At 45.2% G+C, this 23531-nt stretch overlaps 1 protein-coding gene and 1 pseudogene across 7 annotated transcripts in view; both read right to left on the bottom strand.

Moving 5' to 3' along the window:
- The window catches only part of OPHN1 (oligophrenin 1), a gene marked incomplete at its 3' end in the record, with an annotated part of 608646 nt that overhangs the window by 130649 nt on the left and 454466 nt on the right, over positions 1 to 23531 (bottom strand). The window lies entirely within an intron of this gene.
- Positions 14557 to 15677, bottom strand: LOC307096257 (transcription factor BTF3-like; annotated as a pseudogene). Its single transcript has one exon. The product of its transcript is annotated as a transcription factor BTF3-like (transcript).

The raw sequence follows: 23531 nt of genomic DNA on the forward strand, positions 1-23531 counted from the left end.
GTGATATTTATCTTTCACCAACTGGCTTATTTTGCTTAGCATAATGCTCTCCAGTACCATCCATGCTGTTGCAAATGGTAAAAGTTCCTTCTTTTTTATAGTGGTATAGTATTCCATTGTGTAGACATACCAGTTTTTTTTTAGTTTCTTTATTGATTAAGGTGTCACATATTTGTCCACATCCCCCCATTCCCATCCCACACCCCTCCCCACGGATGCCCCAACCCCCTGTTGAACTTAACCATTGGTTAGGCTCATATGCATGCACACAAGACCTTTGGTTGATCTCTCCCCCCTCTCCCCACCCTCCCCTATCCTCCCTCTGAGGCCTGATAGTCCGATGGATGCCTCCTTCTTTCTGGTTCTGTTCTTGTTCATCAGTCTATGTTGTTCATCATTTCCCCTAGATGAGCGAGATCATGTGTCACTAGAGATATACTTATAAGAACTGAATGTGAGACGAGCAATAATAGTTATGCTGACAGGCAAATGAATCAGTCTGTAGTGAGTTTCTTTCTGGACCAACAGTTCTTTTGAGACCCAATATCAATGTCCACCAGTTCCTTATGTGTACATGTCGGCCCTGACCCCTCAGCTCTGGATGGTGGACAAATGGTGGTAATGCAGGTCCGACTCCCTCTGGTTTGGTCTCGGCTGGACCCAGGAGCACGGCTTCACCCGCACCCAGGGGCACGTGGCCTCACCCGGACCCAGGGGGTGCGTGGCCTCACCTGGACCTAGGTGCGCGTGGCTTCACCCGGACAAGGGACCCAGCCTCACCTGGATCCAGGGGCACACGGCCTAACCCGGACCCAGGATCCAGCTTCACCGGGACCCAGGGGCGCGTGGCCTCTCCCAGACCCAGGGTCGCATGGCCTCATCCGGACCCGGGACCCAACCTCACCCATATCCAGGGGCACACGACCTCACCCAGACCCAGGATCCAGCTTCACCCAGACCCAGGGGCACGTGGCCTCACCTGGACCCAGGGGCGCGTGGCCTCTCCCAGACCCAGGGGAGCGTGGCCTCACCCGGGCCCGGGACCCAGCCTCACCCGGATCCAGGGGCTCACGGCCTCACCTGGACCCGGGATCCAGCTTCACCCAGACCCAGGGGCGCATGGCCTCACCCGGACCCAGGGGCGCGTGGCCTCACCAGGATCCAGGGGCACACAGCCTCACCCGGACCCGGGATCTAGCTTCACCCGGACCCAGGGGCGCGTGGCCTCACCCAGACCCAGGGTCATATGGCCTCACCCGGATCCAGGGGCACACGGCCTCACCCGGACCCAGGACCCAGACTCACCCGGATCCAGGGGCACACGGCCTCGCCCAGACCCAGGATTCAGCTTCACCCGGACCCAGGGGCGCATGGCCTCACCCGGACCCAGGGGCGCATGGCCTCTCCCAGGCCCGGGACCCAGCCTCACCCAGATCCAGGGGCACACGGCCTCACCCGAACCTGGGATCCAGCTTCCCCCGGACCCAGGAGCGCGTGGCCTCACCTGGGCCCAGGGGCGCGTGGCCTCTCCCAGACCCAGGGTCGCGTGGCTTCACCCGGATCCAGGGGCCCACAGCCTCACCCGGACCCGGGACCCAGCCTCACCCGGATCCAGGGGCACACGGCCTCGCCCAGACCCAGGATTCAGCTTCACTCAGACCCAGGGGCACATGGCCTCACCTGGACCCAGGGGCGCGTGGCCTCTCGCGGGCCCGGGACCCAGCCTCACCCAAATCCAGGGGCACACAGCCTCACCCGAACCCGGGATCCAGCTTCACCCGGTCCCAGGGGCGCGTGGCCTCACCCGGGCCCGGGACCCAGCCTCACCCGGATCCAGGGGCACACGGTCTTACCCGAACCCGGGATCTAGCTTCCCCCGGACCCAGGGGCGCGTGGCCTCACTCGGACCCAGGGGCGCGTGGCCTCTCTCAGACACAGGGTCGCGTGGCCTCACCTGGATTCAGGGGCGCACGGCCTCACCCGGACCCGGGACCCAGCCTCACCCGGATCCAGGGGCACACGGCCTCACGCGGACCTGGGATCCAGCTTCACCTGGACCCAGGGGCGCGTGGCCTCACCCGGGCCCGGGACCCAGCCTCACCCGGACCCAGGATCTAGCTTCCCCCGTACCCAGGGGCGCGTGGCCTCACCCGGACCCGGGGCGTGTGGTCTCATCCGGACCCAGGGGCGCGTGGCTTCACCTGGACCCAGGGGCATGTGGCCTCCCCCAGACCCAGGGGCACGTGGCCTCTCCCAGACCTTGGGGCGCGTGGCCTCACCCGGACCCAAGTGCGTGAGGCCTCACCCGGACCCAGGACCCAGCCTCTCCCAGATCCAGGTGCATACGGCCTCACCCGGACCCAGGATACAGCTTCACCCGGACCCAGGGGCGTGTGGCCTCACCCGGGTCCAGGGGCGCACGGCCCCACCCGGACCCAGGTACCAGCCTCACCTGGACCTAGGGGCGCATAGCCTCACCCGGACCCAGGGGGGCGGCCCCACCCAGACACGGGACCCAGCCTTACCCGGATCCAGGGGCATGTGGCCTCGCCCGGACCCGGGACCCAGCCTCACCCTGACCCAGTTCCCAGCCTCACCCGGACCCAGGGGCGTGCGGCTTCACCAGGATCCGGGACCCAGCGGGGTTTCGTCTTCTTGATCCCAATTCCTGTTGGTCAATTCCCTCTCAGCAATTCCTTCGGCCATTTTCTCAGAGCTCCAGGGCAGCCGCCGCCGAACTCATTGGGCGGCGGGCTCGGTGAAGCTCCGGTGTGCCCGGTGCGCGGCGGCGGGCTGGTCCGGGGTGGCTGCGTCGGCCCTTGGGTCTGCAGCGGTGGCCGGTCGCCGAGCGTGTGCACCTGGCCGCTTCCGGGGCGTTGAGATTCTTGAAGGACTAGGAGGTCAGCAAGCGCAGAGCCTCCCCCCCCCCATGTCTCCCAGGGGCTCGTCTGTCCATGCTCGGCAGTGAGTGGAGCTATCCCCTCAGCCGGAGACCGCCAGGGGAACTGCGCCGAGCACGTTCCAGGCCGCCATTGTGTCGCCTGAGCCGTAGTTCTTAAAGTGTGATCTTTGGGTCACCGGCATCAGCATCATCCCGCGTACCCCTCTCTTTTATTCTAGTTGTAGAGCATCTGCTCAGCCAGCCCTCCAGTGGTTATGGATGGTGTCTTCTCTGCTCTCCCATCGTAGTCTCAAAATTGTTGTGGTAGGCAACAATCAGGCTTCCGCCCTATGCCTCCTTCTTGGTCCTCCTTTGTATAGTTAAGTCTTGATTGTTGTTGGTGTCACTGGGAGGAATTGTCCTCCAGGCCAATTGGCCGTGCAGACCCTCTGTGTCTATAAAGGAAGTGTTGGTGTGCAGGAGACACGTTTATGGGCCGGGTCTTGGTGCAGCAAGGCTTTGGCGCTCACTGAGTCTGCCTCTTGAATGTGTCCCTTATGCGAGTGGTTGAAATCTGGTGTCATCTCACACCGACCACTAGATGCCCTCATTTCTGGGTCTCCAATGGAGTGTAGGTCAGCTACTGCCTGAGGCCACTCAGCAGGAATTACAGCATCCCTTATATTCGTGACCTGTTTCGGTGTCTTCCCCTTTTGGCTGCCTCCCTATCGCTCAGCTTCCCCAATCTCCCTAGGTGGTCGCTCTTGATACCCCCCTTTGTGGGCTGAGTGCAAAGTCTTGGTGTTGTTAAGCCTTGATTGCTGTTGGTACACTGGGAGTATGTGACCTCCAGTCCAATTGGCTGTGAGGATCAGCTGTATCTATGCCGGGAGACAGCCTTATTCAACTAGACTTGCAAAATTGTAAAATCCTCTGTGGTCAGCTTGGATGGGGCGGAGTTTCAGGGTGGAGCCTACAGCCTTGGCTTCCCGTCAGCCCCGCCCTATGAGATTCCTGGGTCTCAGTGTCCCTCTGTACTCCCTGCAAACACCTCTGAGAGAAAAGCGCCCTGGAGTTTCGCCCGCTGCCAAACAGTCTAGTCTCTCCCCCAATGAATCTGGATTCCCAGATTCTTGCCCGGAACTGGGTTTCCGTGTAGTTGGAACTGGGGCTCAGCACAGTCTGGTGCTTTTGTCTCATTCCCACCAGGGCAATCCAGCAGCACAGTCAACAGACCATCCTCTGTGCACAATCCCGTGCACGCCTCCGGTGCTCTGCCTTTCGCCGCTTCTCTGCATTTCTGCCTTACAGCCCATATTCCCCCAGTATGAGCCTGGCTTCCCCGGGTCTTTCCCGGAACTGGGGTTCAGTGCAGTTGGAACTGGAGTTCAGCATGGTCTGGAGCTTTTGTCTCCTTCCCGCTAGGGCAATTCAGCGGCACAGGCAACAGTCCCTCCTCTGCGCGCATTCACATGCGCTCCTCCGGCGCCGCTCCTCTGTGCCTCCGCCCCACAGCCCAGACTCCCCCAGCATGAGCCCGGCTTCCCAGGGTTTCGCCCGGAACTGGGGTTCAGTGCAATCGGAGCTGGGGTTCAGCGCAATCTGGAGCTTTTATCTCCTTCCTGCTAGAGAACGCCGGCCAGGCCGTCAGCCGCCCCTTCATCTCCGGCGCGTGCTCGTGTCTCCGCCCATGTCTCCATACCTCAGGCTTTTACAGCTCCTCTGATTTTCCTTGTGGTTTTCTCTTTCCTTCTAGTTGTGGGCATTTCAGTCAGCCAGCTTTCCTGTGGTTCTGGATGATGTCCGTTTTGACTTTTAGTTGTAGTTTTGAAATTGTTGTGCCAGGCTGTAGGTTAGGTGTTTAACCTATGCCGCCATCTTGGTTTCTCGCCTAGACATACCAGTTTTTTAATACACTCATCAGCTGATGGGCACTTAGGTTGTTTCCAAATCTTAGCTATTGTAAATTGTGCAGCTATGAACATAGGGGTGCATATATCCTTTCTGATTGGTGTTTCTGATTTCTTGGGATATAGTCCTAGAAGTGGAATTACTGGGTCAAATGGCAGTTCCATTTTTAACTTTTTGAGGAAACTCCATACTGTCTTCCACAGTAGCTGCACCAGTCTGCATTCCCACCAGCAGTGCACGAGGGTTCCTTTTTATCCATATCTTCACCAGCACTTTTCATTTGTTGATTTGTTGATGATAACCATTCTGACAGGTGTGAGATGGTATCTCATTGTTGTTTTGATGTGCAGCTCTCAGATGATTGGTGACATGTCTCTTGGCCTTCTGTATGTCATCTTTCGAAAAGTGTCTATTTAGGTTCTTTGCCCATTTTTATTTTATTGGATTATTTATCTTCCTTTTGTTAAGTTGTATGAGTTCTCTGTAAATTTTGGAGATTAAACCGTTATCTGAAATATCATTGGCAAATATGTTTCCCCATGCAGTGGGCTTTCTTGTTGTTTTGTTGATGATTTCTTTTGCTGTGCAAAAGCTTTTCATTAGGATGTAGTTCCATTTGTTTATTTTCTCCTTAGTCTCCATTGCCCTAGGAGCTGTGTCTGTAAAGATATTGCTATAACATATGTCTGCTATTTTTCTGCCTATGGAGTCTTGTAGGATTTTTATACTTTCCTGTCTTATATTTAAGTCCTTTAGCCATTTTGAGTTTCTTTTTGTGTATGGTGTGAGTTGGTGATCTAGTTTCATTTTTTTTTGGCATATATCTGACCAAATTTCCCAACATCATTTATTGAAGGGACTGTCTTGACTCCATTGTATGCTCTTGCCTCCTTTGTAAAATATTAATTGAGCATAATGGCTTGGGTCAATTTCTGGGTTCTCTGTTCTGTTCCATTGGTCTATATGTCTGTTCTTGTGCCAGTACCAGGCAGTTTTGAGAACGGTAGCTTGGTATTATAGCTTGATATCTGGTATTGTGATCCCTCCAAATTTGTTCTTCTTTCTCAGGATTGCTGTGGCTATTCAGGGTCTTTTTTTATTCCAGATGAATTTTTGGGGAGTTTGTTCTAGATCTTTGAAGTATGCCTTTGGTATTTTAATGGGGATTGCATTGAATCTGTAGATTGCTTTGGTTAGTATAGACATTTTAATGATGTTTATTCTACCAATCCATTAACATGGTATGTTCTTCCATTTGTTTATGTCTTCCTCTCTCTCTTTTTTTAATGTCCTATAGTTTTCCGAGTACAGGTCTTTTACCTCCTTAGTTAAGTTTATTCCTAGGTTTGTTAATTTTTTTTTTGGTGCAATGGTAAATGGGTGTGTGTGTTTTTTTCATTTCTCTTTCTGTCAGTTCATTACTGGTGTATAAAAAGGCCATAGATTTCTTGGCGTTAATTTTGTATCCTGCTACATTGCTGAATTCATTTATTAGGTCTAGTAGTTTTTTGATGGAGTCTTTGGGGTTTTCAATGTATAGTATCATGTCATCTGCGAATAAGGACTGTTTTATTTCTTCTCTTCTGATGGGGATTCCTTTTATTTCTTTTTCTTGTCTGATCACAATGACTAGTACTTCCAGTACTATGTTAAACAGGAGTGGTGAAAGTGGGCATCCCTGTCTTGTTCCCGTTCTCAGGGGAAATGAGTTTAGTTTTTGCCCATTGAGTATGATTTTGGCTGTAGCTTTGTCATATAAGGCTTTTATTATGTTGAGGTATGATCCCTCTATTCCCACTCTGCTGAGAGTTTTTATCAAGAAAGGATGTTGGATTTTGTCAAATACTTTTTCTGCATTGATTTATATGGTTATGTGATTTTGGTCTCTCAATTTGCTTATGTGTTGTATCACATTTATGGATTTGCGGATATTGTACCATCCTTGCATCCCCAGAATAAATCCCACTTGGTCATGGTGTATGATCTTTCCAATGTAATGCTGAATCCTATTTGCTAGAATTTTGTTGAGGATTTTAGCATCTATGTTCATCAACTATATTGGCCTTTAGCTCTCTTTTTTGTGTGGTGTCTTTATATGGTTTTGTTGTACCTATGTTTATTGCAGCATTATTCCCAATAGCCAAGATATGGAAACAACCTAAGTATTCAGATGGACAAATGGATGAGTGTACAAACACAATGAAATATTAAGCAGCCTTAAAATAGAAGAAAATCCTGCCCTTTTCAACCTGGAGGACATCATGTTAAGTGAAATGAGCCAGACACAGAAAGACAAATACTGCATGATTTCACTTATATGTGGAATCTAAAGTAGTCAGTGTCTCAGAAATAGATAGAGGGTAGAATGACGGTTTCCAGGGACTGTGGGGAGGAAAAAGTGGGGAGATGTTGTCAAGAGGTACAAAGTTTCAGTTATGTAGGTTAAGTTCTGGAGATCTAATATACAGTGATGTGATTGTAGTTAACAATACTGTATTGTATACTTGCAACTTGCTAAGAAAGTTGATCTGAAATATTCTCATTACAAAATTAGGAAGGAAAGAGAAAATAATAACTATGTGAGGTGATAGAAATATCACTTGGCTTTATTATGGTGATTCTTTCACAATATATCCACACCAAACATCAAGTTGTATACCTTAAACATATATAATTTTTATTTGTCAGTTATACCTCAATAAACAATAAAACTCTAAATAAATTCATTAAAACTAATGCCATCACTATTATGTGGTGTGATGTTGGGCCTCTTTTTCCATCCCTAGGTATATGTTCCCTCATCTGTAAAATAAGGTTTTTAGGTGCTATAAAGGGCCTTCCAGCTCTGCCTTTCATTGACTCTAAGTTGTTCTTTTGGAAATAATGAGGGGTAAAAACAGCCACACATTATGTGTCTACTGTTGGAAGAGTACAGATCCATCTATTAAGTATGCTTGTCCTCCCCACTCTACATACAATAACAACAACCCCCTGAAAAACAAATAAAAAGCAACCAGAATCAAAGCAAGTCTCTTGATCCAACTATGGTAAACTTTGAAAGAAAAATGACCTATTTTCTTTAACACAAAAATTATAAGAAAAAAGAATGAGATAAAGGGAAAATTTGTAAACTTGGAACATGGTAAAAACATAGAAGCCATCAAGCCTTGGCCTCTGTGTTATTTATTATAAGCCATACAAGTGATTCTGACACACATACACACAAGTTTGAGGACTATTGCTATAGATCAGGGAATCACCAGACTAAGACTTTTAGGCCAAATCCAAACTTTCAACTTTTATTTTTTTAAATAAAATTTTACTACTGGAGCACAACTATGTCCGTTCACTCACATATTAACAATGGCTGGTTTTATACTACAAAGGAAGAACTGAGTAGCCGTGATGGAGTCCATAGAGCTCAATTCACAGACATGGATAACAGTGTGGTGATGGCGGCGGGGGTGTAGGGCGGTGTGGCGGTGGAAGAAGACATAGAGGGAATAAATGGGGATGAAAAAATTAAATTAGCCCAGCCAGTGTTGCTCATTGGTTTAGCCTCAACCCAACAGGTTACCGGTTGATTCCTTTGTCAGGGCACATACCTGGGTTGCAGGCTCAATCCCCTGTAGGCAGCCAATTGATGTTACTCTCATCAATGTTTTTATCTCTCTATCCCTCTCTCTAAAATCAATAAAAACATATTTTTTAAAAACTAAATTGAAAAAAATAAAAAATATGACATATTTATAAATACTGGAAATTTGAACATAGAGTATTTGATATTAAATTATTATAATAAATTTAATTTATAAGAACAAAATTTTTAGATGTAACAATTGTATTGTGTTTATCTGTACTTTTTTTTTCATTTTTTCTATATGCATACTGAAATATTAATGAAAGAAATAATATGATGCTTTGGATTTGCTTCAAAATAATGTAGGAAGAGAAGTAGGTAGGAGCACAGATGAAACAAGATTGGCCACATATTGATAATTGTTGAAGCTGAGTGAGGGGCATCTGAAAAGTTCCTTAGACTCTTTCACCCATATCCTCAACCCCCCTCCCACCTGACAATCATCAAGATATTATCTGTATCTATGAGTTTGTTTCTGTTTTGTTTGTTCATTTTTATTTGGTGTATTTTTTGTGAAAAAAAGGGAAGGGATTAAGATGTACAAATCTCCAGTTATAACAATAGTTATGAGGATGCAAAGTCCAGCATAGGGAACATAGATAATAACTATGTATGGTGCTAGGTGGGTACAAGACTTATCAGGGTGATCGTGTCATAAGTTATATAAATGTCTAATCACTATGTTGTACACCTGAAACAATATAATATTGTATGTCAACTAACTGAAAAATGAAAGATTTATAAAATGAGAGAGTTCCTTAGACTAGTCCATCTATTTCTGTATATACTTCAAATATTGCATAATAAAACATTTTTTAAAAGGAAAAGATACTAATGGAGGGTAACCGTGTATCTATCACAGTGTGAGCAGTCCCCATCCCTAAAGATGGTGCTCTTAAGGACAGACAGCTTTGGTTTCCTCTACTGGTGTGATATATATAATTTACTTTAAATACTTCAACACAAAGTGCAATGTCCTGAATTTCACCACACCATTATTTCATGTATCACTAAGAAAGAAAAATCATTTTATTGTCAAATCACTATATAATATTTTGAATAGAAAATATTACATTTTGATTTAAATCCTATCTAATAAAGAAGGAATATGCTAATTGACTGTCACACCGTCATAAAGATGGCAGCACTCACAGCCAATAAGGAGGGAATATGCTAATTGACTGCCCTGCCCTCAAAGATGGTGGTGCCCACAGCCAATAAGGAGGGACTATGCTAATTGACTGTCCCACCCTCAAAGATGGTGGCGCCCACAGCCAATAAGGATGGAATATGCTAATTGACTGTCATGCCCTCAAAGATGGTGGCGCCCAGTCCCCTCAGCTCCCAGGTGGGTCCGGCTGCTCTGCACACTTGCCTCTGGAGTCCCCCAGTCCCCTCAGCCCCCCAGCTGCCCAGGGCCGGCCCGAGGCACAGGCAAGCCTCTGATGGCAGCTGCCCAGCCGCCCATGGTCGCCAAAAGCTGTCTGTCCTCAGGTAACCAGGGCCAGCGGAGGCTTGTGCTGCCGGCAGTGGCAGCAGCAGAGGTGTGATGGGGCATTGCCTTCCCCTGATCGCCGGGTCACCTCCTGCCCCTGCAGGCTCCTGGACTGTGAGAGGGGGCAGGCCGGGCTGAGGGACCCCCCTCCAGTGCATGAATTTTCATGCACTGGGCCTCTAGTAGAAAATAAAAATGAACATAATTTAACCAAAATGACTACAATATGAACTATTAACAAGTTCATGCAAGCAGAGGTTATGATAATTACATCTGCTGCCTGACAACAGTGATTTTAAGATCCATTGATTCTGAGATGAATCCTAAATTAGGGTTACAATTTGAAAAAGAAAAGTGCCCCTTAGAATTGATTGAATTTGATATATGTATTTGGTGGTTTACATGCATACCCCAGCACAGGTTGACATATTACATATTCTAGGGTTGATTAATCAGTATTTAAAAGATGAATCAGCCGTGGTCTGTTACTCAGTGGTTAGAGCATCACACTGAGGGGACTTAGGTTCAATTCCTGGTCAAGGGCATGTTCTTGGGTTGCTTGTTTGATCCGTGGTGCCACCAGTTGGGGTGCATGTGGGAGGCAACCAATCGATCTCTCTCTCTCTCTCTCTCTCTCTCTCTCTCTCTCTCCCTCTTCCTCCTCCTCTTCCTCCTCCTCCTCTTTCTTTTCCTCCTCTCCTCCTCCTCCTCCTCCCTACCTCCCTTCTATTCTCTCTCCACCTCCCTCCCTCCCTTCCATTCTCTAAAAAGCAATGGAAAAAATGCCCTTGGATGAGGATGAACAAAAAACAAAACAAAAAAAGATAAAAGACTAATCAGAAGCTAGAGCAGCCACACTAAGGTCAGTTAACTTCATCTCCAATCAACACCAGTGGCTTTGTTAATTAGTATGATTGATGATAAAATGATTTCTCATTTCTTAGATATGTCAAGATATATGGACTAACTAGAACTATTGTATAGACATTCCCAAACTTGCATAGACAGAAGAATAGAACAATGATCAATCTTAAAACCAGTAAGGTGGATCAACCTATATTATGCATCTTCAGAGTGATTCAGCATAAGATACACAACATTATCATGTGTTCTAGCCAAAAAAATAGTTAACTTGTATCCATTTAGCCTTTAAACAAAGCCTCTGTTTTACAAGAAATAAATGAAATGAGTGAACACACTGAAAATATGACAATGAAGAAAGTAGACAAAACTAATAAGACTAGCCCTGGCTGGTGTTGCTCAGTTGGTTGGGTGTCATCCCCAAAAATGTATCTAGGGTGTCCCAAAAAATGTATACACACACTTTTAATAATTATAAAGGCTGTGCTTATTAAAATATAGTTCATTTTAAAAATTGAGCTATCAGGTATTAAGTGTGTATACATTTTGGGGGGGCACTCTGTATATATATAACACATAGACACAGACAAACAGTGTGATGTTAGCCAGAAGGAAAGAGGTGTGTGGCAAAGGGGGGATAAATGGGGACAAAAAAAGACTTTGGGTGATGGGCAGTGTGTAGCTGATGTTTTGTTGAGTTGTACACTTGAAACCTGTATGATTTTGTGAACCAATGTCACCCCAATAAATTCAATTAAAATGAAAATAAAATAAAAAATAAATTACAGAATACCATAATCTCATTTTGGTAAAAAATGCAACCCGGCCATTGTGGCTCAGTGGTTGAGCATCAACCTACGAACCGGAAGTCATGGTTGATTCCCAGTCAGGGCACATGCCTGGGTTTCGGGCTCAATCCCCAGTAGGGGGAATGCAGGAGGCAGCCAATTAAGGATTTTCTCTCATCATTGATGTTTCTCTCTCCCCCTCTTCCTTCCTCTCTGAAATCAATAAAAAATATATATATTTTTTTTAAAATGCAAGTGTGTTGGGGGGGGAGGGTGTATACAAAAACACAAACACTCACAGAAAGATAAAAAATGTGTACTAATATATTAATAGCAGTGATTTTTTGTACGCTTGGTTATAGAAAGCTTTTACTTTTTTTCTGTATTTTCTAATCTCTACAATGCCTGGTGCTGCTTCTGAAACAACAGAAGTGTTATTACAAAAATAAGAAGACTCCATTAAACTTAGTAGCCCACACACTTCAAAATGGTAGCCCAGGCCTAAGATTACACAGGAGATTTGCATTTGGGGATTATATCATAGGATTTTATTGCCTGCTCCCAATTGTATTGTTATATCTCATCTGCCTCAATTGGAACTTTCATACAAGATGCAGTAAAGAGCATCTGAAAGAAAAGAGCTGGGACTTCATTGAGTTTACAGATTATACAACTGGTTTTGTGTCTGTTTGCTGATAAATACCTGTATGAGGGCAGAATTAGGTCTGGGGCTGTTTCCACTGTAATATTCCACAGGTAGTGAGATTGTGGGGGAGGTGATCCATACATAGCATTCTCCTACATCTTATTAATGAAAGTTATAGATACCAAGCAAAAATAAGTGGATAGCTTGGCCAGTGTTGCTCAGTGGTTGAGCATCGACCTATGAACCAGGAGGTCACAATTCACTTCCTGGTCAGGGAACATGCTTAGATTGTAGGCTTGATCCCCAGTTGGGGGCATGCAGGAGGCAGCCAGTCAATAATTCTCTGTCATCATTGATGTTTTTATCAATCTCTCCCTCTCCTTTCCCCTCTGAAGTCAACAAAAAAAAATTTAATTAAAGATAATTGGATAGTAGGAAACTCCAAATTTGCCAAGATCTGTTTGTATCTGCCTGTTATTAGCCTAGAAATTGACTAGCAGTGGGAACACATTACAAAGGTATTGATACATTTAGCATATAGGTTGAGAATGCAGTGGTTGGCAGGCAGGATGATTATGTGAATTTTAAAAGTACATGGGTTTTTTTCTGTGTAAATTTCCCTATTGGAGGTAAGCCTATTTTTGTCTTTCCCTACAACTTTTTTTTCAAAGGTTTTCAAACATACAAAAACTTTGAAAGAATGGTATTATGAGCAATCATACTATCTATACCTGGATTCAAGAATTAACATTACTACTAATTTTAACATTTTGCTTTCTCTCTGTATACTAGTATATTAAGTACCTCAGCATTCATCTCCAAAGAACAAGCATGCTGGCCTACAAAACCACAATAACACTTTCATACCTATGAAAATTTACAACAGTTCCTTATAATCTAGTATCTATTCCATACACAAATTTTCTCAAATGTCATGCAAAAAATTATTTTTCACTTGGGTTTTCCAAATCTAGATAGAATAAAAGTTCATACCCTGCATTTGTTTCTGTTTCTTTAGTCTCTTAGTATAAAACAGTACCCCTAATTCTCATTCCAGGACATCACCTTTTTTTTTCTTTTTTTAATTTATTGTTGTTATAGTTGACATGCAATATTATATTAGTTTCATATGTACAATATAGTGATTAGACATTCATATACCTTGTAAAATGATTATCCTAATAAGTCTAATAACCACTGGCCATATAGTTATTTTGATATTCTTTATTTGAAAAATGGGGGTAATAATTATACTTAGTTCTAAGAGGTGTTTGAATTAAATGAGGTCATAATGTAAAGTATATATCATAATATCTACTCCATAGTAATAGCAGCCTGATATCAGAAAACCATCATGATTTGCAAGGTCAAGGGCAGCCATTCTCCCTTATTTATATTTTATCTCCCTATATCACCAAGCTAATGATTTGCAAATTGTAGACACTCAACATCAACTTTTTTTAAAGTCCAAACCAGTGTCTTATAGAATATAAAACACTCTGTATTTATGTATGCACTGTATTTCCTGTAAACTGAAAAGGCTAATTTGATTTGAGCTAAATGTTTTTGGCAAAAATATTTCAGTTTATGTTGTGTATTATTACTGTATCCCATTAGGAGTCACATAAGGTCATTTTGTACCATTATTAGCAGTGTTAAATTTTTTGTTGTTGTTGTTTCAAACTTTATTCCCAGGCTTCTTTAGCATAATTAGCTGCAAATAATGATTTGTGCATAAGCAAAAACTGAAAAGAGTTGCAGTGTTCAAGGGGCTGAGCTTAAAAAAATTAGAAATCTACATTTTATCAGACTCATAAACAAAATGTGAAAAAGCAATCCTACATAATAAAAAGGTAATATGCAAATTGCATCACTCTGCTATGCCCACGATTGGGCCGGCTGGTGGTGCGGGGGGCGGGACTCAGGGTGGCGGGGACTCGCGAGTCCCCGACCTCCGCTCCTCCTGCCAGCCGGGCCGGCGCTGCAGAAGGACCCATGGGGCTGGCGGAAGACGCTGGTGGCGGAACTCGGGGTGGCCGATTGAATGGCTGCCGGCACCAGTTTTCCGCCAGCAGCAGTTTTCCTCTGGCCACCCTCCGATCGGAGCACCTCCGATCAGAGTTCCTCTCGGGGTGGCCGATCGCGCTGCCTGGAGGCGCTCCGATCGATCGGCGGGTGGCCAGAGGAAAACTGCTGCTGGCGGAAAACTGGTGCCGGCAGCCAGGTGAAGGAAAAGTCTATTGCACGAAACTTCGTGCAACAGGCTTCTAGTCATAATATAAAATAGCAGCTCCCAGTAACTTCTTCAAATTAATCTTCAGAAGTTGATTGAAATCAGTTTGCTTCATTCTTGGAAGCCTCACCAAAATTCTCCACAAGATCTGGAACTTCATTATCATCAACTTCTCCAGTATCAAATGGTGCTTTTCCATCTACAGATTGTTTTGTGCAGAGCTTCACCAGTCTCCTTAAACTAGTCAGAGTGTCTGCACCAAGCTGGATAGTGTTTCTGTCAGCTGCTCTCTCAGCATGGCCTGTAATGGTGAACGTGTTAGCTGCCAGAGATGCCTGAACTTTAGGGTTGTTAAAGTGGGTCACTATTTCCTGGTTTGTGAACTGATTTACTTCTCCAATACCAGAGGTATTGTTTACCCCTAGCTTCTTTAAGGAGAACTTAAGTTTTTATCATCTGCTATTATAGCTGTTCTGTGAACCACTTTCTTCTTTCTAGGAGCAGTTCCTTTCCCACCAATGCACACTTGTGTCTGCAGTTTGGCGAGTTTCTCCTGGTTCAGGATAGTTTCTTTCATCTTGTTGGAGAGGAAATGGGGCAGTGAGCGGGACTAGGGTTGGCACTCAGGGGGTCTTGGGCAGACGAGCTGAGAACAAGCTCACACACAGGGGGATGCAAGATAGCAGCTCAGGGATGCTAACTGTGATCAATTAATTGAAGTTGTGTTTGCCAGATAGCTTCACTATAAAGATACTTTTTTTTCATTTGGAATTAGTAAGTAATATGTGGGTAGTACATTAAAACTATATGACTATCTTGTTCCTGAACAATCTTTCACCCAATGATTTTCATCCATGCCTGAAACAGCTAGGGCACTGAGGTTGCAAAGCAATAGTTTTTTCTAATTCTATCATTCCTCTCACATTTATTAGCTGGCTTTCTTCTTAAATAAAGAGCTTTCCTTATTCTACCTACTTCACATAAATTTTTATTTATTCAAGGGTTATAATCAAACACAATATTTATTATTTTTGATGTTCAGGTTGCCCTCAGATGCAATCAGTGACAACCTTTTCAAGCAGGTCCCTGTGTTCTTGTGACATGACACACTTATTAGTGTTTGAGCTGTTCTTTGCCTACTAAGGCACACTTTATCCAAGGCTCTCCTTGTATTTTCCTTGTCCCAGAGCTGGCATCAGTCATTTCTCAAAGCAGCCTTAGTACTTTTGGGGAGGGAATGTTATTTATAAACAAATGTCAGGGTATTGTGTGTATCTATTGCATTTTGGGGTAGAATCACTTCAAGAGTGATTCACAGTTTTTGTTGTTTTGTTTTAAAATCAGCAGTTTGAACTGGCATTCTCAATTAAACATTACCATTGTTCAATTCAATATTACCATTATTTTACTTTACATCATAAAATTTGTATTTATTTTTTTTCTTTTATTAAGGTATTATATGTGTACATATCTTACCATTGGCCCCCCATTCCCATACATGCCCTCACCCCTCAATGTTTTGCTTCTGTTGGTTATTCTTATATGCATGCATTCAAGTCCTTCTGTTGATCTCTTATTTCCCCCACTTCTCCCTAACCTTTCCGCTGAAATTTGACCTTCTGTTTGATGCTTTACTGCCTCTGTATCTATATTTTTGTTCATCAGATTATAATGTTCTTTATAATCCACAAATGAGGGAGATCATGTGGTATTTTTCATTCATTGACTGGCTTAATTCACTTAGTATAATGTTCTCCAATTCCATCTAGGTTGCTGCAAATGGTAAGAATTCCTTCTTTTTATGGCAGCATAGTATTCCATTGTGTAGATGTACTATATTTTTCTTATCCAGTCATCTGCTGAAGGACACCTAGGCTGTTTCCAAATCTTAGCTATTATAAATTGTGCTGCTATGAACATAGGGGTGCATATATCCTTTCTGATTGGTGTTTCTAGGGATATATTCCTAGGAGTGGGATTACTGGGTCAATTGGGAGTTCCATTTTCAGTTTTTTGAGGAAACTCCATACTGTTCTCCACAGTGGCTGCACCAGTCTCCAGTCCCACCAGCAGTGCACGAGGGTTCCTTTTGCTCTGCATCCTCACCAACACTTATCGTTTGTTGATTTGTTAATGAAAGCCATTCTGACAGGTGTGAGATGGTACTGCATTGTCGTTTTGATTTGCATCTCTTGGATAATTAGTGACTTGAGCATGTTTTCATGTCTCCTGACCCTCCTTCTCTCTTCTTTCGAAAAGATTCTATTTAGGTCCGTTGCCCATTTTTTTTTATTGGATCATTTATCTTCCTTTTTTATTTTCTTTAAATTTCTTTATTGATTAAGGTGTCACATATTTGTCCTCATCCCCCCATTCCCATCCCCCACCCCTCCCCACGGAAGCCCCCACTCCCCTGTTGTCCTTAACCAATTAGTTAGGCTCGTATGCATGCACACAAGTCCTTTGGTTGATCTCTCCCCCCTACCCCCACCCTCCCTTACCCTCCCTCTGAGGCCCGACAGTCCAATCGATGCCTCCTTGTTTCTGGGTCTGTTCTTGTTCATCAGTCTATGTTGTTCATCATTTCCCCTAGATGAGCGAGATCATGTGTCACTAGACATATACTTATCAGAACCGAATGTGAGACGAGCAATAATAGTTATGCTGACAGGCAAATGAATCAGTCTGTAGTAAGTTTTTTTCTGGACCAACAGTTCTTTTGAGACCCAATTTCAATGTCCACCAGTTCCTTATGTGTACATGTGGCACTGAATTTTCAGCTCTGGATGGTGGGTAAATGGTGGTAATGCAGGTCCGACTCCCGCTGGTTTGGTCTCGGCCGAACGCAGGGGCGCGGCTCCACCCAGACTCAGGGGCGCACGGCCTCACCCGGACCTGGGACCCAGCATCACCCAGGCCCCGGGGCGCGTGGCCTCTCCCGGACCCAGGGGCACGGCCTCACCCGGACCCGGGACGCAGCCTCACCCAGACCCGGGACCCAGCTTCACCCAGATCCAGGGGTGCATGGCCTCACCTGGAACCGGGATTCAGCTTCACCCGGACCCAGGGGCGCGCGGCCTTGCCTGGACCCGGGGGCGCGCGGCCTCACCCGGACCCGGGATTCAGCTACACCCAGACCCAGGTGCGCGTGGCCTCACCTGGACCCAGGGGCGCGGCCTCACCCGGACCCGGGACCCAGCCTCACCCAGATTCAGGGGAACACGGCCTCACCCGGACCCAGGACCCAGCCTTACCCGGATCCAGGGGCGTGGCCTCACCCGGACTCAGGACCCAGCCTCACCCGGATCCAGGGGCGCAGGGCCTCACCCTGACCCCGGGGCGCGTGGCCTCTCCCGGACCCGGGACGCAGCCTCACCCGGATCCAGGGGCGCACGGCCTCACCCGGACCCGGGATCCAGCTACACCCGGACTCAGGGGCGCGTGGCCTCACCCGGACACAGGGGCGTGTGGCCTCGCCTGGACCCAGGGGCGCAGTATCACCCGGACCCGGGACCCAGTGGGGCTTCGTCTTCTTGATCCCAATTCCTGTCGGTCAATTCCCTCTCAGCAATTCCTTCGGCCATTTTCTCAGAGCTCCAGGGCAGCCGCCGCCGAACTCATTGGGCGGCGGGCTCGGTGAAGCTCCGGTGTGCCCGGTGCGCGGCGGCGGGCTGGTCCGGGGTGGCTGCGTCGGCCCTTGGGTCTGCAGCGGTGGCCGGTCGCCGAGCGTGTGCACCTGGCCGCTTCCGGGGCGTTGAGATTCTTGAAGGACTAGGAGGTCAGCAAGCGCAGAGCCTCCCCCCCCCCATGTCTCCCAGGGGCTCGTCTGTCCATGCTCGGCAGTGAGTGGAGCTATCCCCTCAGCCGGAGACCGCCAGGGGAACTGCGCCGAGCACGTTCCAGGCCGCCATTGTGTCGCCTGAGCCGTAGTTCTTAAAGTGTGATCTTTGGGTCACCGGCATCAGCATCATCCCGCGTACCCCTCTCTTTTATTCTAGTTGTAGAGCATCTGCTCAGCCAGCCCTCCAGTGGTTATGGATGGTGTCTTCTCTGCTCTCCCATCGTAGTCTCAAAATTGTTGTGGTAGGCAACAATCAGGCTTCCGCCCTATGCCTCCTTCTTGGTCCTCCTTTGTATAGTTAAGTCTTGATTGTTGTTGGTGTCACTGGGAGGAATTGTCCTCCAGGCCAATTGGCCGTGCAGACCCTCTGTGTCTATAAAGGAAGTGTTGGTGTGCAGGAGACACGTTTATGGGCCGGGTCTTGGTGCAGCAAGGCTTTGGCGCTCACTGAGTCTGCCTCTTGAATGTGTCCCTTATGCGAGTGGTTGAAATCTGGTGTCATCTCACACCGACCACTAGATGCCCTCATTTCTGGGTCTCCAATGGAGTGTAGGTCAGCTACTGCCTGAGGCCACTCAGCAGGAATTACAGCATCCCTTATATTCGTGACCTGTTTCGGTGTCTTCCCCTTTTGGCTGCCTCCCTATCGCTCAGCTTCCCCAATCTCCCTAGGTGGTCGCTCTTGATACCCCCCTTTGTGGGCTGAGTGCAAAGTCTTGGTGTTGTTAAGCCTTGATTGCTGTTGGTACACTGGGAGTATGTGACCTCCAGTCCAATTGGCTGTGAGGATCAGCTGTATCTATGCCGGGAGACAGCCTTATTCAACTAGACTTGCAAAATTGTAAAATCCTCTGTGGTCAGCTTGGATGGGGCGGAGTTTCAGGGTGGAGCCTACAGCCTTGGCTTCCCGTCAGCCCCGCCCTATGAGATTCCTGGGTCTCAGTGTCCCTCTGTACTCCCTGCAAACACCTCTGAGAGAAAAGCGCCCTGGAGTTTCGCCCGCTGCCAAACAGTCTAGTCTCTCCCCCAATGAATCTGGATTCCCAGATTCTTGCCCGGAACTGGGTTTCCGTGTAGTTGGAACTGGGGCTCAGCACAGTCTGGTGCTTTTGTCTCATTCCCACCAGGGCAATCCAGCAGCACAGTCAACAGACCATCCTCTGTGCACAATCCCGTGCACGCCTCCGGTGCTCTGCCTTTCGCCGCTTCTCTGCATTTCTGCCTTACAGCCCATATTCCCCCAGTATGAGCCTGGCTTCCCCGGGTCTTTCCCGGAACTGGGGTTCAGTGCAGTTGGAACTGGAGTTCAGCATGGTCTGGAGCTTTTGTCTCCTTCCCGCTAGGGCAATTCAGCGGCACAGGCAACAGTCCCTCCTCTGCGCGCATTCACATGCGCTCCTCCGGCGCCGCTCCTCTGTGCCTCCGCCCCACAGCCCAGACTCCCCCAGCATGAGCCCGGCTTCCCAGGGTTTCGCCCGGAACTGGGGTTCAGTGCAATCGGAGCTGGGGTTCAGCGCAATCTGGAGCTTTTATCTCCTTCCTGCTAGAGAACGCCGGCCAGGCCGTCAGCCGCCCCTTCATCTCCGGCGCGTGCTCGTGTCTCCGCCCATGTCTCCATACCTCAGGCTTTTACAGCTCCTCTGATTTTCCTTGTGGTTTTCTCTTTCCTTCTAGTTGTGGGCATTTCAGTCAGCCAGCTTTCCTGTGGTTCTGGATGATGTCCGTTTTGACTTTTAGTTGTAGTTTTGAAATTGTTGTGCCAGGCTGTAGGTTAGGTGTTTAACCTATGCCGCCATCTTGGTTTCTCGCCTAGACATACCAGTTTTTTAATACACTCATCAGCTGATGGGCACTTAGGTTGTTTCCAAATCTTAGCTATTGTAAATTGTGCAGCTATGAACATAGGGGTGCATATATCCTTTCTGATTGGTGTTTCTGATTTCTTGGGATATAGTCCTAGAAGTGGAATTACTGGGTCAAATGGCAGTTCCATTTTTAACTTTTTGAGGAAACTCCATACTGTCTTCCACAGTAGCTGCACCAGTCTGCATTCCCACCAGCAGTGCACGAGGGTTCCTTTTTATCCATATCTTCACCAGCACTTTTCATTTGTTGATTTGTTGATGATAACCATTCTGACAGGTGTGAGATGGTATCTCATTGTTGTTTTGATGTGCAGCTCTCAGATGATTGGTGACATGTCTCTTGGCCTTCTGTATGTCATCTTTCGAAAAGTGTCTATTTAGGTTCTTTGCCCATTTTTATTTTATTGGATTATTTATCTTCCTTTTGTTAAGTTGTATGAGTTCTCTGTAAATTTTGGAGATTAAACCGTTATCTGAAATATCATTGGCAAATATGTTTCCCCATGCAGTGGGCTTTCTTGTTGTTTTGTTGATGATTTCTTTTGCTGTGCAAAAGCTTTTCATTAGGATGTAGTTCCATTTGTTTATTTTCTCCTTAGTCTCCATTGCCCTAGGAGCTGTGTCTGTAAAGATATTGCTATAACATATGTCTGCTATTTTTCTGCCTATGGAGTCTTGTAGGATTTTTATACTTTCCTGTCTTATATTTAAGTCCTTTAGCCATTTTGAGTTTCTTTTTGTGTATGGTGTGAGTTGGTGATCTAGTTTCATTTTTTTTTGGCATATATCTGACCAAATTTCCCAACATCATTTATTGAAGGGACTGTCTTGACTCCATTGTATGCTCTTGCCTCCTTTGTAAAATATTAATTGAGCATAATGGCTTGGGTCAATTTCTGGGTTCTCTGTTCTGTTCCATTGGTCTATATGTCTGTTCTTGTGCCAGTACCAGGCAGTTTTGAGAACGGTAGCTTGGTATTATAGCTTGATATCTGGTATTGTGATCCCTCCAAATTTGTTCTTCTTTCTCAGGATTGCTGTGGCTATTCAGGGTCTTTTTTTATTCCAGATGAATTTTTGGGGAGTTTGTTCTAGATCTTTGAAGTATGCCTTTGGTATTTTAATGGGGATTGCATTGAATCTGTAGATTGCTTTGGTTAGTATAGACATTTTAATGATGTTTATTCTACCAATCCATTAACATGGTATGTTCTTCCATTTGTTTATGTCTTCCTCTCTCTCTTTTTTTAATGTCCTATAGTTTTCCGAGTACAGGTCTTTTACCTCCTTAGTTAAGTTTATTCCTAGGTTTGTTAATTTTTTTTTTGGTGCAATGGTAAATGGGTGTGTGTGTTTTTTTCATTTCTCTTTCTGTCAGTTCATTACTGGTGTATAAAAAGGCCATAGATTTCTTGGCGTTAATTTTGTATCCTGCTACATTGCTGAATTCATTTATTAGGTCTAGTAGTTTTTTGATGGAGTCTTTGGGGTTTTCAATGTATAGTATCATGTCATCTGCGAATAAGGACTGTTTTATTTCTTCTCTTCTGATGGGGATTCCTTTTATTTCTTTTTCTTGTCTGATCACAATGACTAGTACTTCCAGTACTATGTTAAACAGGAGTGGTGAAAGTGGGCATCCCTGTCTTGTTCCCGTTCTCAGGGGAAATGAGTTTAGTTTTTGCCCATTGAGTATGATTTTGGCTGTAGCTTTGTCATATAAGGCTTTTATTATGTTGAGGTATGATCCCTCTATTCCCACTCTGCTGAGAGTTTTTATCAAGAAAGGATGTTGGATTTTGTCAAATACTTTTTCTGCATTGATTTATATGGTTATGTGATTTTGGTCTCTCAATTTGCTTATGTGTTGTATCACATTTATGGATTTGCGGATATTGTACCATCCTTGCATCCCCAGAATAAATCCCACTTGGTCATGGTGTATGATCTTTCCAATGTAATGCTGAATCCTATTTGCTAGAATTTTGTTGAGGATTTTAGCATCTATGTTCATCAACTATATTGGCCTTTAGCTCTCTTTTTTGTGTGGTGTCTTTATATGGTTTTGTTGTACCTATGTTTATTGCAGCATTATTCCCAATAGCCAAGATATGGAAACAACCTAAGTATTCAGATGGACAAATGGATGAGTGTACAAACACAATGAAATATTAAGCAGCCTTAAAATAGAAGAAAATCCTGCCCTTTTCAACCTGGAGGACATCATGTTAAGTGAAATGAGCCAGACACAGAAAGACAAATACTGCATGATTTCACTTATATGTGGAATCTAAAGTAGTCAGTGTCTCAGAAATAGATAGAGGGTAGAATGACGGTTTCCAGGGACTGTGGGGAGGAAAAAGTGGGGAGATGTTGTCAAGAGGTACAAAGTTTCAGTTATGTAGGTTAAGTTCTGGAGATCTAATATACAGTGATGTGATTGTAGTTAACAATACTGTATTGTATACTTGCAACTTGCTAAGAAAGTTGATCTGAAATATTCTCATTACAAAATTAGGAAGGAAAGAGAAAATAATAACTATGTGAGGTGATAGAAATATCACTTGGCTTTATTATGGTGATTCTTTCACAATATATCCACACCAAACATCAAGTTGTATACCTTAAACATATATAATTTTTATTTGTCAGTTATACCTCAATAAACAATAAAACTCTAAATAAATTCATTAAAACTAATGCCATCACTATTATGTGGTGTGATGTTGGGCCTCTTTTTCCATCCCTAGGTATATGTTCCCTCATCTGTAAAATAAGGTTTTTAGGTGCTATAAAGGGCCTTCCAGCTCTGCCTTTCATTGACTCTAAGTTGTTCTTTTGGAAATAATGAGGGGTAAAAACAGCCACACATTATGTGTCTACTGTTGGAAGAGTACAGATCCATCTATTAAGTATGCTTGTCCTCCCCACTCTACATACAATAACAACAACCCCCTGAAAAACAAATAAAAAGCAACCAGAATCAAAGCAAGTCTCTTGATCCAACTATGGTAAACTTTGAAAGAAAAATGACCTATTTTCTTTAACACAAAAATTATAAGAAAAAAGAATGAGATAAAGGGAAAATTTGTAAACTTGGAACATGGTAAAAACATAGAAGCCATCAAGCCTTGGCCTCTGTGTTATTTATTATAAGCCATACAAGTGATTCTGACACACATACACACAAGTTTGAGGACTATTGCTATAGATCAGGGAATCACCAGACTAAGACTTTTAGGCCAAATCCAAACTTTCAACTTTTATTTTTTTAAATAAAATTTTACTACTGGAGCACAACTATGTCCGTTCACTCACATATTAACAATGGCTGGTTTTATACTACAAAGGAAGAACTGAGTAGCCGTGA

This window comes from Cnephaeus nilssonii (genome assembly GCF_951640355.1).
Source record: "Cnephaeus nilssonii genome assembly, chromosome: X".
Lineage (NCBI taxonomy): Eukaryota > Metazoa > Chordata > Mammalia > Chiroptera > Vespertilionidae > Cnephaeus > Cnephaeus nilssonii.